This window comes from Nerophis ophidion, linkage group LG04, assembly GCF_033978795.1.
Source record: "Nerophis ophidion isolate RoL-2023_Sa linkage group LG04, RoL_Noph_v1.0, whole genome shotgun sequence".
Classification (NCBI taxonomy): Eukaryota; Metazoa; Chordata; class Actinopteri; order Syngnathiformes; family Syngnathidae; genus Nerophis; species Nerophis ophidion.
The window spans coordinates 33,725,770-33,739,476 of NC_084614.1; the positions used below are offsets into that span (position 1 = coordinate 33,725,770).

The 13,707-nt window shown below is 40.8% G+C and overlaps 1 protein-coding gene and 1 long non-coding RNA gene across 4 annotated transcripts in view; one reads left to right on the forward strand and one right to left on the reverse strand.

The window, feature by feature from the left end:
* Window positions 1-7,805: 7,805 nt before the first annotated feature.
* LOC133551306 (uncharacterized) lies at window positions 7,806-9,726 on the reverse strand. Its single transcript, XR_009806473.1, has 2 exons — window positions 9,062-9,726; window positions 7,806-8,985 (listed from the first exon to the last, which is right to left on the reverse strand). It is a non-coding gene; the product is annotated as an uncharacterized LOC133551306 (long non-coding RNA).
* Window positions 8,839-13,707, forward strand: part of esrra (estrogen-related receptor alpha) — a 38,569-nt gene continuing 33,700 nt past the window's right edge. Inside the window, exons 1-5 of one of the 3 annotated variants that reach the window (XM_061897886.1) lie at window positions 8,839-9,091; window positions 9,186-9,385; window positions 11,137-11,179; window positions 11,537-11,646; window positions 13,261-13,354. The gene's annotated coding sequence lies outside the window, so the exon portion shown is untranslated. Of the gene's footprint in view, window positions 9,092-9,185; window positions 9,386-11,136; window positions 11,180-11,536; window positions 11,647-11,894; window positions 12,183-13,260; window positions 13,355-13,707 lie in introns of those variants that run through there. The other 2 variants (XM_061897885.1, XM_061897883.1) reach the window with 2 other exon arrangements.

Here is a 13,707-nt window from a genome sequence, read left to right on the forward strand (position 1 = left end):
CCCTTATCAGCCGCACCTCCGGAAGCAGGGAGAAGCAACCACAAAGAGACTGCATTGTTTACTGTGTAAACAAAGTTAATGATGACATTGCTGATTAATGTTTTGCTCTAGCTGACACTGTAAACATTACAAACACACGCATGCTATCTGGATTGGTGAACTCTAATTTCCAGTTTTACAGAACTCTTGCACAACATTTGACAATTGGTTTTAATTCTTCCTTTTACTAAGACTTTTTTAGGTGGGAGCAGTTTTGGAGTCATGTTCCAGCATGACTGTTCCATAGTTCTTGATTCGTCAAAGGCAGGCTTGGGGGAATTTGGGGCGAAAGAACATTGCACTTCAAACACCTTCAGGATGAACTAGGACATACATTGTCTGTGACTTTTGACCCTTATATTTCATCCTATTATTACTTCCTTTGGATGAAAGTGTCCCAATACATCTGTCTACATGGTGCACGCTTGTGAGTACACATTTAGGCTCAGGCTGCAAGACTGGAATAGCACACATACCGACAAGAAACACTCATGCATGCTGTAGGGGACTCAAAAGTCTGACTCAGCACCATGCAGTGATAGATTTATTATGAAATATAATAAGTCAGAAACGAGCAAACAATTTCTAAAAACAATCAAAAAAGGCTGAAAGAAGAAATATGTTCATTCTTGCCAACCTTGAGATCTCCGATTTCGGGAGGTGGGGGGTGGGGGGCAAGGTTGGGGGCGTGGTTAAGAATCAAATATTTTATATATATATATATATATATTAAATATATATATATTTATATATATATTAAATATATATATATTTTTTTATTTATTTTATTATATATATATATATATACATGTATACATATATATATATTATTTATTTATATATATATATATATATACATTTATTTATATATATATATATATATATATATATATATATATATAAAATAAATACTTGAATTTCAGTGCTCATTTATTTACACATATACACACACGTCACACTCATCTACTCATTGTTGAGTTAAGGGTTGAAATGTCCATCTTTGTTCTATTCTCTGTCACTATTTTTCTAACCACAGCTAGACTAACTGGCAGAGAAGAAGTCTAGCAAAACTCCTAGCCATTATGGACAATACCTCTCACCCACTATACACTCGAACCTTGCGGAGAGAATGAGCACGTTCAGTAGAAGGCGCAGACTCCCAAAATGTAACACGGAACGACACAGGAGGTCCTTCATACCGACAGCAATCAGACTGTATACTGCATATGTTCCTTGACTGCACTTAAATGTAGAATATATGTAGAATATATGTATATTATTTATATATTATATATAATACATTATTTATATTATATTATTTATTATTATCATTGTTTTTTGTGAGCGAACTGTGGTGCTAAATTAAATAAAGTACATTCTATTCTACATTCTATTCTATTCTATGTACAGGAGATGGCAGTATTGTCCTGTTTAAGAGTGTCACAAGTTCACAACATTGGAGCTTACGGCAGACGAACTGCTTTACGGTAGACAAAAATATGACTGCTGTTGTCGTGTGTTATTACTGGGCTGGGAGGACTTTAATGAAACTGCCTAACAATAAACCCACATAAGAAACCAAGAACTCGCCCTTGATCATTCTACAGTTATAACGTCATTGGGCAGACACGGTTTTTATACTGTGGGAAAGCTGGCGTGAAATTAGACTGTCGACACGTCACTCAGGTCCGCTTGGAGCTGGAGGGGGCGTGGCCTCCAGCTCCGCCTGAATTTCGGGAGAAAATTTGTCCCGGGAGGTTTTCGGAAGAGGCGCTGAATTTCGGGAGTCTCCCGGAAAATCCGGGAGGGTTGGCAAGTATGAATATGTTCAACATGCACGAGAGTGAGTGGGATCACACGGGCTGAATATCACATGAGGGTTGATGATTGCAGACAGGTGATACACAACAGGAAAGACAATGACAGGATCTAATGTTTCTGCAATGGGTAACCAATTTAAAAAAAAATGAATCAAGCGTGACATAAACCATGAATTCATTTACGTGGACCCCTTCTTAAACAAGTTGAAAAGCTTAATCGGATGTTACCATTTAGTGATCAATTGTACGGAATATGTACTGTTACTGTGCAATCTACTAATAAAAGTTCCAATCAATAGTCATGTATTTTTCTAAGTAGACAGTTTATCTAAAAACAGAGGTATCAAAAAAATATCTTTCAGATTTTCAAACATGCTAAATAATTTCAATGTAGGTCAAAATGTGTTGTTAAATATATTGTACTTCGCTTTGTGTTGTTGGGGAAAAAGTCAGCAGTTTGAACAGAATGTATTACATCCTTGCAGAAAAGCAGATAATGAAGAAGACTTTTGTAACTCTCAGCCCTTATAATGCCTTAAACTTATTTAACACATTTTAAATGGTGGGTGTCCAGACAATGGACACCACACCTCTAATCGGGCTTGAAAAGGCAGGTGATTTGGCAATGCATTGTGGAGGCTGGGTAGTCATTGTCCCCGGACAACGTTTTTTTTTTGACATGGCTATACTCAACTAGCGGTACAATGAAAGAAAAAAAACAAACTGGATTAAAAAAAGATTGGAGGAAAGAAAAATCTCAAAACAAATTGGACATTATTCTAAAGGCTCCCCACCTTACAAATTAATTAAAATTGGTGCAATTGATCCATATGAGCACATCCGATTTGAGAAAGCTGCCTTAACGTATCCTGTTTTTCGGCCATCAACAGAGTCCGTTTTTTTACAGACCAAACATTTAGGAATGCCAAGTTGGTAAATGCTCACGGACAAACCAACTTTGGGTGTTTGCAGGACCTTTAAATTTTACATCAGAAAGAGAAGAGTTTTGTTCTTTCAGAAGGTATTAAGTCAACAGGACTTGTCACTATGTGGTGTCTGCAGGAGAAATTATTTTCAAGCTAAATATATTTTAAGTCTGAAATAAACTTCCCATTAATGTGGGAAATACTTAAAATCCTATCAGTTATTGATCTATGAATGGGGGTATTGCTTTTTTCCCCCAAATATTGTACGTTGTTTCTAACCCACAGCTGGGGCGGTTTAGCTCGGTTGGTAGAGTGGCCGTGCCAGCAACTTGAGGGTTGCAGGTTCGATTCCCGCTTCAGCCACCCTAGTCACTGCCGTTGTGTCCTTGGGCAAGACACTTTACCCACCTGCTCCCAGTGCCACCCACACTGGTTTGAATGTAACTTAGATATTGGGTTTCACTATGTAAAGCGCTTTGAGTCACTAGAGAAAAAGCGCTATATAAATATAATTCACTTCACTTCACAGCTATCTTAGCCTAGGTAACGATAACAGCCTACTAAATGCTATGTGTGCAACAGAATAAAACAGGCATTGATTCAAACTTACAAGAGTGATGGCGGGTTTGGTCATCTCACGGCTGCTATCTGGACTATTCCACATCTCTTTATTTTCTCAATAAGCAGTTGGAAATTATCAATCAATCAATCAATGTTTATTTATATAGCCCTAAATCACAAGTGTCTCAAAGGGCTGCACAAACCACAACGACATCCTCGGTACAGAGCCCACATAAGGCCAAGGAAAAACTCACCCCAGTGGGACGCGTCGGTGACAGTGACTATGATGACTATGAGAAACCTTAGAGAGGACCGCATATGTGGGCAACCCCCCTACAGAAACACTCTTATACACACTACTGAAATGCTCTCACATAAACAACTGAAATGTTTTCCTCTCGCACACACTACTGAAACGCTCTCATACACACGACTGAAACGCTCTTATACACACTACTGAAATGCTTTCACATAAACAACTGAAATGTTTTTCTCTCACACACTACTGGGACACTCTCATACACACTACTGAAACACCCTTATACATACTACTGAAATGCTCTCACATAAACAACTGACATGTTTTTCTCTCACACACACTACTGAAACGCTCTCATTAACACTACTGAAATACTCTCATACACACGACTGAAACGCTCTTGTTTATGCTCTCACATAAACAATTGAAATGCTTTTCTCTCACACACAACTGAAACACTCTCATAAATCTCATAGAAAGACCCGTGATGCACTGTTTCCATGTCATATTTTCAATTCCTATTGAAAATCAATGATATTCACACATCTCAAACGCATCTCAGGTCTGCACATTTTGACCTGCTTATGTGCATTCAACAAGTAACTAATGTGAAATGTGATCCATATTGTGCTGCTATGTTTGTTATACAGGGTCTTGTTGCATGCGCACATGCATGACGAGTAGAAAAGCAAGTGAGCATTAACAGGCCCCGCCCTCCTCCCATGGCAAATGAACAGTTTACTGTACCATGTATAAAGATGACAGGCAACCTTCTGGCATGACAATCAGGAAGTCAGCAGGCTGTGATGATGTGCACTGGCAGTGGGTGACCTTTTACTGGAGGACACACACACGCACACACATACTCGTACACACACGCCCGCGCGCAGTCACACACACACACACACGCATACTTGTACACACACGCACGCACGCACACACACACACACACACACACACACACACACACACACACACACACACACACACACACACACACACATGCATACTCACACTCCCCTGTGAATGTCATGAAGTCGGCTGCGGCTCTTTTCCTGCTGCCGCCACCAGAGGGATGATTTGGACTCTTTATTTGTACCATAACACTTCCCTCATTCTGAAAAACTCCACATTGTCATATTTAATTTAGATTTCCAATGTGTAGACAATCTTTGCCGTCAGCTATAGATTGAATCAATCTCTAATATATGGTGTCAGTCATTATGGACTGTCCATCCATTTTCTACCGCTTTCTCCCTTACGGGGTCGCGGGGGGCGCTGGCGCCTATCTCAGCTACAATCGGGCGGAAGGCAGGGTACACCCTGGACAAGTTGCCACCTCATCGCAGGGCCAACACATATAGACAGACAACATTCACACTCACATTCACACACTAGGGCCAATTTAGTGTTGCCAATCAACTTATCCCCAAGTGTTGCCAATCAACTTATCCCCAGGTGCATGTCTTATGTTAGCTAATTAAAGGGGACCTATGATGAATGCTGTATTTTCTGACTTATAAATGTTACAATGTTGGATACAGTTGTCCCTCGTTTATCGCTGTCAATTGGTTCCGGACATGACCACGATAAATGACACTCCACAAAGTACGAATCATTAATTAAAATTATTATATTTTAATAGATAACACATAAAAATTGTTCATACCTATCTGTATATATTTGTTGAACTAGATGAGAGCCCTCCAAACATTAAATAACACCCTTTAGTCACCTTTACATTAATTTAATCCAATATAGCAATACGCCCCAGGCTGAGCCAATCAGTGACCACGATACTAAACGGTGCACTCTGATTGGTTTGGTCTCAGCTAGTGGCCAATATTACTGTAGTATTGATACGTTTAGTTTATTTATCGTATTTCCTTGAATTGCCGCAGGGCATATAGTATGCACCTGCCTTGAATTACTGCCGGGTCAAACTCGCTTCGCAAAATAATTAGCGCATGCTTAGTATTACCGCCTGGTCAAACTCGTGACGTCACGAGTGACACTTCCCCTGTCATCATTTTCAAAATGGAGGAGGCTGATTTCAATACCGGTAATTTGAAATCACATAAAGGGAAGAAGATTAAGAGCTATTCAGTAGGATTTAAGGTCCAAGTTTACATCACACTCAATTTTTTACTGCATGCCTTTGGTAAGTGCCGGAGTGAGATTAGGTTTTAAAATTATTAGCGTATGCTTACTTTTACCGCATGCCTTTGGTAAGCGCAGGAGTGAGAAGAGGTTTAAAATTAATTAGCGCCCCGGCGGCAATTCAAGGAAATACGGTAGTCATTTTTATTTTTGAAAATGTAGAATTTTTTTTAAAAATATGGTCCTAAATTTTTTTATGTGGGGATAGGTTGATTGGGGGCTTCACGGTGGCAGAGGGGTTAGTGCGTCTGCCTCACAATACGAAGGTCCTGCAGTCCTGGGTTCAAATCCAGGCTCGGGATCTTTCTGTGTGGAGTTTGTATGTTCTCCCCGTGAATGCGTGGGTTCCCTCCGGGTACTCCGGCTTCCTCCCACTTCCAAAGACATGCACCTGGGGATAAGTTGATTGGCAACACTAAATTGGCCCTAGTGTGTGAATGTGAGTGTGAATGTTGTCTGTCTATCTGTGTTGGCCCTGCGATGAGGTGGCGACTTGTCCAGGGTGTACCCCGCCTTCCGCCCGATTGTAGCTGAGATAGGCGCCAGCGCCCCTTGCCACCCCAAAAGGGAATAAGCGGTAGAAAATGGATGGATGGATAGGTTGATTGGCAACACAATATTGGCACTAATGTGTGAATGTAAGTGTGGATGTCCATCTGTGTTGGCCCTGTGATGAGGTGGCGACTTGTCCAGGGTGTACCTGCCTTCCACCCAAATGCAGCTGAGATAGGCTCCAGCACCAAAAGGGACAAGCGGTAGATGGATGGATGGATACCCCAAAAATATGCAATGAGGTGAATTTGCAATATTAGAAGCTCCCTCCCTGTTGCTTCAAGTCAAGGGGAAACACAAAAACGGTAAGAACAAGCGGTAGAAAATGGATGGAAGATAAAATATTAATATCATTTAATATTGGTATGTCCAACACAGATGTTGGACATGCAGCAACATAAATGTTGCTAAAAAAACAGCAGTTTTCTATTCACTTTCTAAGTAGAGTGTGCAGGTGGACCTAATGTCGTGACCCGGTGAATCAATATAATGTTTATGAAATTAATTTTCCACCGTGTCTAAAAATAGTGGTGACGATTTCAAAAGATGGAATATATATATATATATATATATATATATATATATATATATATATATATATATATATATATACGTGGTGTCCAAACTTATAACGAAAAGTGTGCGACCATTTCGGTATTTTTTTATTTTGTAAAAAAAAAAAAAAAAGCTAAACTCATAGATTATATATATTTAAAATCAAAACTTGATGTGAGTTTTGTGTTAAAAGTGACAAAGTGTGCAATAATTAGTTATTACTGATCTGTCTAAAGTCCGGCCGGCCAGGGGAGCATTTGTGGCCTGCTGCTTGAGTTTGATGGCCCACAACATAATGTCTGAAAAAAAGCAACAGTTCAAATGTAAGGAAAAATAGCAAAAAGATGGTATAAGGCGAAAAAGCTGAAATTTTGATTCTAATCATTAATAACAGTGCAATGTGTCACTTATAACACAAAGCGGACACTAGGTTTTAATGCATGTTTGTTAATACTTAGCATGTTTTTTTGTTTTTACAAAATACAAACTATCAAAATGGGTCTCACAACCTTTCACTTTGACTCGAGCTGCAGGCCACAAATGCCCTTCGGGCCGCACTTTAGAGATCCTGATTTAAACTATATTACAAACCCTGTTTCCATATGAGTTGGGAAATTGTGTTGCATGTAAATATAAACGGAATAAATAAATAATAAATGATAAATGGGTTGTACTTGTATAGCGCTTTTCTACCTTCAAGGTACTCAAAGCACTTTGACACTACTTCCACATTTACCCATTCACACACTCATGCAGGGAGCTGCCATGCACCACCCATCAGGAGCAAGGGTGAGGTGTCTTGCTCAGGACACAACGGACGTGACGAAGTTGGTACTAGGTGGGGACTGAACCAGCGACCCTCGGGTTGCGCAATACAATGATTTGCAAATCTTTTTCAACCAATATTCAATTGAATGCACAACAAAGACAAAATATTGATGTTCAAACTCATAAGATTTTTTTTTTGTAAATAACATTTAACTTTGAATTTCGTGGTTGCAACACGTGCCAAAGTAGTTGGGAAAGGGCATGTTCACCACTGAGTTACATCACTTTTTCTTTTAACAACACTCAATAAACGTTTAGGAACTAATTGTTGAAGCTTTGAAAGTGGAATAATTTCCCATTCTTGTTTTATGTAGAGCAGCTTCAGTCGTTCAACAGTCCGGAGTCTCCGCTGTCGTATTTTACGCTTCATAATGTGCCATACATTTTCGATGGGAGACAGGTCTGGACTGTAGGCGGGCCAGGAAAGTACCCGCACTCGTTTTTTACGAAGCTACGCTGTTGTAACACGTGCTGAATGTAGCTTGGCATTGTCTTGCTGAAATAAGCAGGGGCCCTTGAAAAAAACGGCGCTTAGATGGCAGCATATGTTGTTCCAAAACCTGTATTTACCTTTCAGCATTAATGGAGCCTTCACAGATGTGTAAGTTACCCATGCCTTGGGCACTAATGCACCCCCATACCATCACAGATCCTGGCTTTTGAACTTTGCGTCGATAACAGTTTGGATGGTTCGCTTCCCTTTTGGTCCGGATGACACAATGTCGAATATTTTCAAAAATAATTTGAAATGTGGACTCGTCAGACCACAGAACACTTTTCAACTTTGCACCGGTCCATTTTAGAGAAGCCGGTGGCGTTTCTGGATGTTGTTGATAAATGGCTTTCGCTTTGCATAGCAGAGCTTTAACTAGGACTTACAGATGTAGCGACCAACTGTATTTATTGACAGTGGTTTTCTGAAATGTTCCTGAGCCCATGTGTTTATATCATTTAGAGATTGATGTCTGCTTTGATACAGTGCCATCTGAGTGATCGAAGGTCACGGTCCTTCAATGTTGGTTTCCGGCCATGCCGCTTACGTGGAGTGATTTCTCCAGATTCTCTGAACCTTTTGATGATATTATGAACCATAGATGTTGAAATCCCTAAATTTGTTAAACTGTTTGACTATTTGTGTCATGGCACGGAGTCGAACCCGCGTTTCCTCTGCGGCTGGATCTGCGGACGCCTCCACTGACAGCGCGCCAAGGCGTTCCTCCGTTGACAGCATGCTCAGACACGTCCCCACTTGTGCTGAGCGCAGCACGCCCACGCGGCAACGAGCCTGCACACAATCAGGAATCAAAACACCTGGACTTGACGAGAAGGAGCGACATAAAAGACCAGTGAAGCCAAAAGACCTTCGCCAGATCGTAGCCAATCTCCCTTGTGTAAGCATCACGTCTGGCACCACTCCCTTTTTCTTTGCTCGCCTTCTTCTGCTCTTCCTCTGTCCCAACTTGATGTCTTTTGTGTTTCCCACAGTGTCTTCTGTGATCGTGTCCTGCCTCACGACCTCCTCCTGGATCTTTGCTTGCCCTCCCTGATCCTTGACCACTGCTTAGAACCGGACATCGTTGCCTCCCTCCAGCCCCCGACCGCTTGCCTCACTGTTGACTGCCTCTTTGCCTTCCCCCTTGGATTCGACGAAAGATACATCCAACACTCAAAGACAACACCCTCTGGTAAATTCCACATTGTTATTTCCACACATCGTCCGCATTCATTCTCTAGTGGTAGCATCCACACCCCACACATTCATCAAAGGTTTTAATAAACCTTCTAAAACCGCAGTTCAGTCCTGGTGTTGCCTCTTTCCCTTTGCCTGTACACAACAATTTGCTCACGCAGTTGTAGACAAAGGAGTGTACCTCGCCCCATCCTTTCTTGTGAAAGACTGAGCATTTTTTTGGAAGCTGTTTTTATACCCAATCATGGCACCCACCTGTTCCCAATTAGCCTGCACACCTGTGGGATGTTCCAAATAAGTGTTTGATGTGCATTCCTCAACTTTATCAGTATTTATTGCCACCTTTCCCAACTTCCTTATCATGTGTTGCTAGCATCAAATTCCAAAGTTAATATTTATTTGCAAAAAAAAAAAAGTTTATCAGTTCGAACATCAAATATGTTGTGTTTGTAGCATATTCAACTAAATATGGGTTGATAATCATTTGTAAATCATTGTATTCCGTTTATATTTACATCTAACACAATTTACCAACTCATATGGAAACGGGGTTTGTACATATATTTGATTTAAATTATGATACTTCTGGAGAGGGTGGGTGTGGCTTAATTTACAGTCTAGGAACAGCTTGCAGACATAACAAACATGGTTCTAAAAGCAACTGTGAAACAAAATGTCCCAATATGTATCATCGAAACCAGCGATTTTCAAACCGGGGCTCCATCTAGGGTACACCGAAGACTCAACAGGTTTAAACCGCCGTGTTTTATTCTTCTATATTCAAACATTATTACTGTTTGAACTGTGTGTAATGTTACAGTGTCCTATAATATATTATATATTATATTGCCTTGTATTTAATGAATACTTAGGCCCACTACGCTACTGTATTTTGATTTTGTTCATGATGGTGGTGTTTGGAGCGTATATTCTGTGGTGGTACTTGGTAAAAAAAGGTTTAAGAAACACCGGTAAAGATCACAAGGAAATATTTTGAATGTGTAGTTAAAATAATTGCTGGTCCACTTCAAACACCGTAACTGTTGTAATTCATCTTATGTTTAGAATGTTTCTATGCATTTTGGTTATGAGGAGCTGCAAAGTGTGTATCTTACTAACCTAGTCATCAGACCGCTATGGAGCAAACGTCTTACCAGTGACTCAATGATGCAGTAATGTACTTTTCCTGTACACCAAACACAAAGGCTTCTAAGAATTGATGTATTCTATCAGCTGACACCTGTCTCAGGTCAGGACCTGCTGTAACAACCACCCCAGTGATCCCCAGCTGGCATTCACTGTTTGTTTGAACCACCATTCAATATAGTTAGTTCAAGCATATCCCGTGACATGTAGATAAATCTTGCAATGCATGAGCGCGTGTAACAGTAAATTGTATTGTTTGATTTAAATGCTAATTCAAAGTTCTAAATCCTGCCTATGCACAGTCAGGTTAATAACGCACACTGCACCAGCATGATGCAGTCTCACAGAATCGCAGTGTCTGCAGCAGACTTCATGACCTTGCTTCAAGGTCGCAATGACACTGCCGTCAGCCCCCCACCCCCCCCCCCCCCCCGTCGGCCAACCTGCACTCACAGCACCGTTTCATGCCTGACCACCGCCATGCGCACCTTTTTACACTGCTCTAGGGTTAATTAGTGGAGGCACAATATCAGCTAAATGCAATGCCAATTGTCTTTAGTAATACAGCTCTCATGTAATGTCTTCTTGTTTTGAAAATAGAGAGTTGGCACAAGTCAATGTATGCTGCGCAGTTGCATTTTGGGTAAGTGTTACATATGGTGTGTCCCATAGCTCCCTCTTTGAGGTGAGGTAGGCCATTGGTCACGAGACCGAAAAGCATGACCACATTTTCCATAGAGGTGTGCTTGCTATTTTCCTCTCTCTCTCTGTCACTCTCACATTCTCATTTCAGCACTCACACATACATTATGATTATTTCATGGAAAAAAGCACAGTATTGTTTGGCATTATGATGAGTTACAATGAGTAAACTGACTTTATGTAGTTTATGTATTGGTATATTAAGATATGCAGATAGTGCATGTGCACATGTGGCAAATTCACTTGAAAGTTAACTATTCTATTTTTGTAATACTTACTCTTTGCCCCCGTTATGAAGTTGATGACGCTTTTGGACGATACGCACTGACGTCACGGAGAAAGCAGACGCAAATTGGACAGCGGGAGGAGCCAAGGCACGGGACAGAGGCTGACGTCACTGATCCGCCAGTAAGTTCGCGAGTAAAACTAGCAACACCGGAATCGTACAACGTCAAAATAAAACAGTAATTCATATCAACATCAGATTAAACTTTCACCTGCTAAAGTATGCAGATGTGAAGTTGCCATATTTTACATTCAAATTATCTATTTTATTTTAAAGTGTTTTACAACCTGAGAAAAGAGCCTAAGATTTAGCTACAACGGCCGGTGGTGTTTTATTGTGAAAATCATACATAACCGGAAGTTGTATTTCAATATCTTTAACTCGACTATCAGAAACAGCTCGAGTGGTGGTAGTCGAAGGCGATATTTTTTTTTATCACCACCACCACCACCAGTGTCTGGAAGCAAGCAGGAGAAGAAGACGGTATGTCGTCGATTGCTGTCATCACATACTTCCCGGTAATGTCGCCGTGAGGTATAAAGAAACGTGACATTGCTTGGACAGTGCTGTTAAACTGCTACAAACATAAAAAAACACCCACGGTGGACCTGCCAGTCCCAAAGACCTGCCTCGCTCCAGATTAAGACAACGCGACCCGGTAGGTGATCACCACAAACGTGCGGGGTTTCTTAATAGCACAATAATATGAATATTTGCGAGTGTTCATCAGTTTATGCATGTCTTGTCCGTTGTCGCTTGGTTTGTATGCACCCTGAAGCAGAGTGGCTATTCACGTTACTGGGGGTAGGGTGCATAAACCGCAGGAGAATTCATCATTTAGTGTAGTCGTTTTTGCCCATTATTTACCGGCCCCACACCTCTTGTTTATGCCCATGCACAAAGGACCACTTGCAAAGGTCATCAGCTGTATTAAAGTTACACGACCAAGCCCCCCATTCTTTTATGAACCTCCACAAAACATTTGCAAACATTGAGTAAGTCGCAGCAGACCAAAACTACTTATTCTTCATTGCTACAATACATCCTGACTTCTTCCCTCAGTCCCTGCCTTAACACACTGACCTCTGGAAGTAACCAAGGGTGCTGCTGGCCCCAGGATTGAGATCACTGATCTGACGGCGTAATCCACTTTGGCAATTAACCTTTTCACCGGTTGGAGATCAGTAGGCAAGGTCACAGCGGCAGCATGGCCAAAGCTCTAAAATACTTTTAAGTGCACTTATTTGATGCATACTAGTGGGTAGAGGACATTGTACTTTACACATATAGCACTTTCAGTATGCCGGTTCAAAGTCTGAAAACATTTATATCCCTCTTCTCTTTTGCTAATTCGGTTCCATATCGGCGTCGCCAACTAAATCATGTTTCAAATAATTGTGCACAACTCGTACATGTAATGATTGATTTATAAGCGCTGCTGCTTCCAAACTTTTCAGTGTTAAACTTAGTACGAGTGAGAGACAAGGTGTTGGCTCCGCTGTCTGTCCTTGAAGCATTCCTGTGACTTTGACCTTTGGAGTCTATCACGCAGCATAAGGGAAGAAGGGGGGCGGGGGTGTGTGTCCATAGATCCGAATACATCCAGGTCAGTGTACATATATCAAGGATTAAAAGACAAATGCTTGACAAAAAAAAACTGGATTGTGCTTTTAGTGCCATGATTTGATTTGAATGTGGAAAATATGTAACTGCATGAACCTTCTTTCACGTTGCAGGACTGATATATCTGAGATCTGCAACCGAAAGCCACAACAATCACCAGGAGTCATCACATTCTGTTAAGGTTTCAAATACCAGTCCATCAAGCAGGTAAATACCCTCTTGTAGCTATTGTTTGAGCTAAGACCACTATTATGCAGTGTGTTGATATAACCTTACAATGCCGTTCTGTCACCGGTCAAGTGCAATTGAGGATTGAAGAAACTAGGCTTTTCACTTGAAGTTAGTAGCATTTTGTTTGAAAATAATTGTGCAGAGGGGTTTTTATAGCCAAAACACTTTTATTCACAGTACTTCCATATTTTTTTTAAAAGCAAACAAAAAGCAACTACTCTAATCAAGTAGTTCGATCAGTACACTTCATTAGGAATACTGTGCACTAAGGGTGGGCGATATGGCCTATAATCTGTATTGCAGCCTCCAGCGATAGTGTTTTTATATCA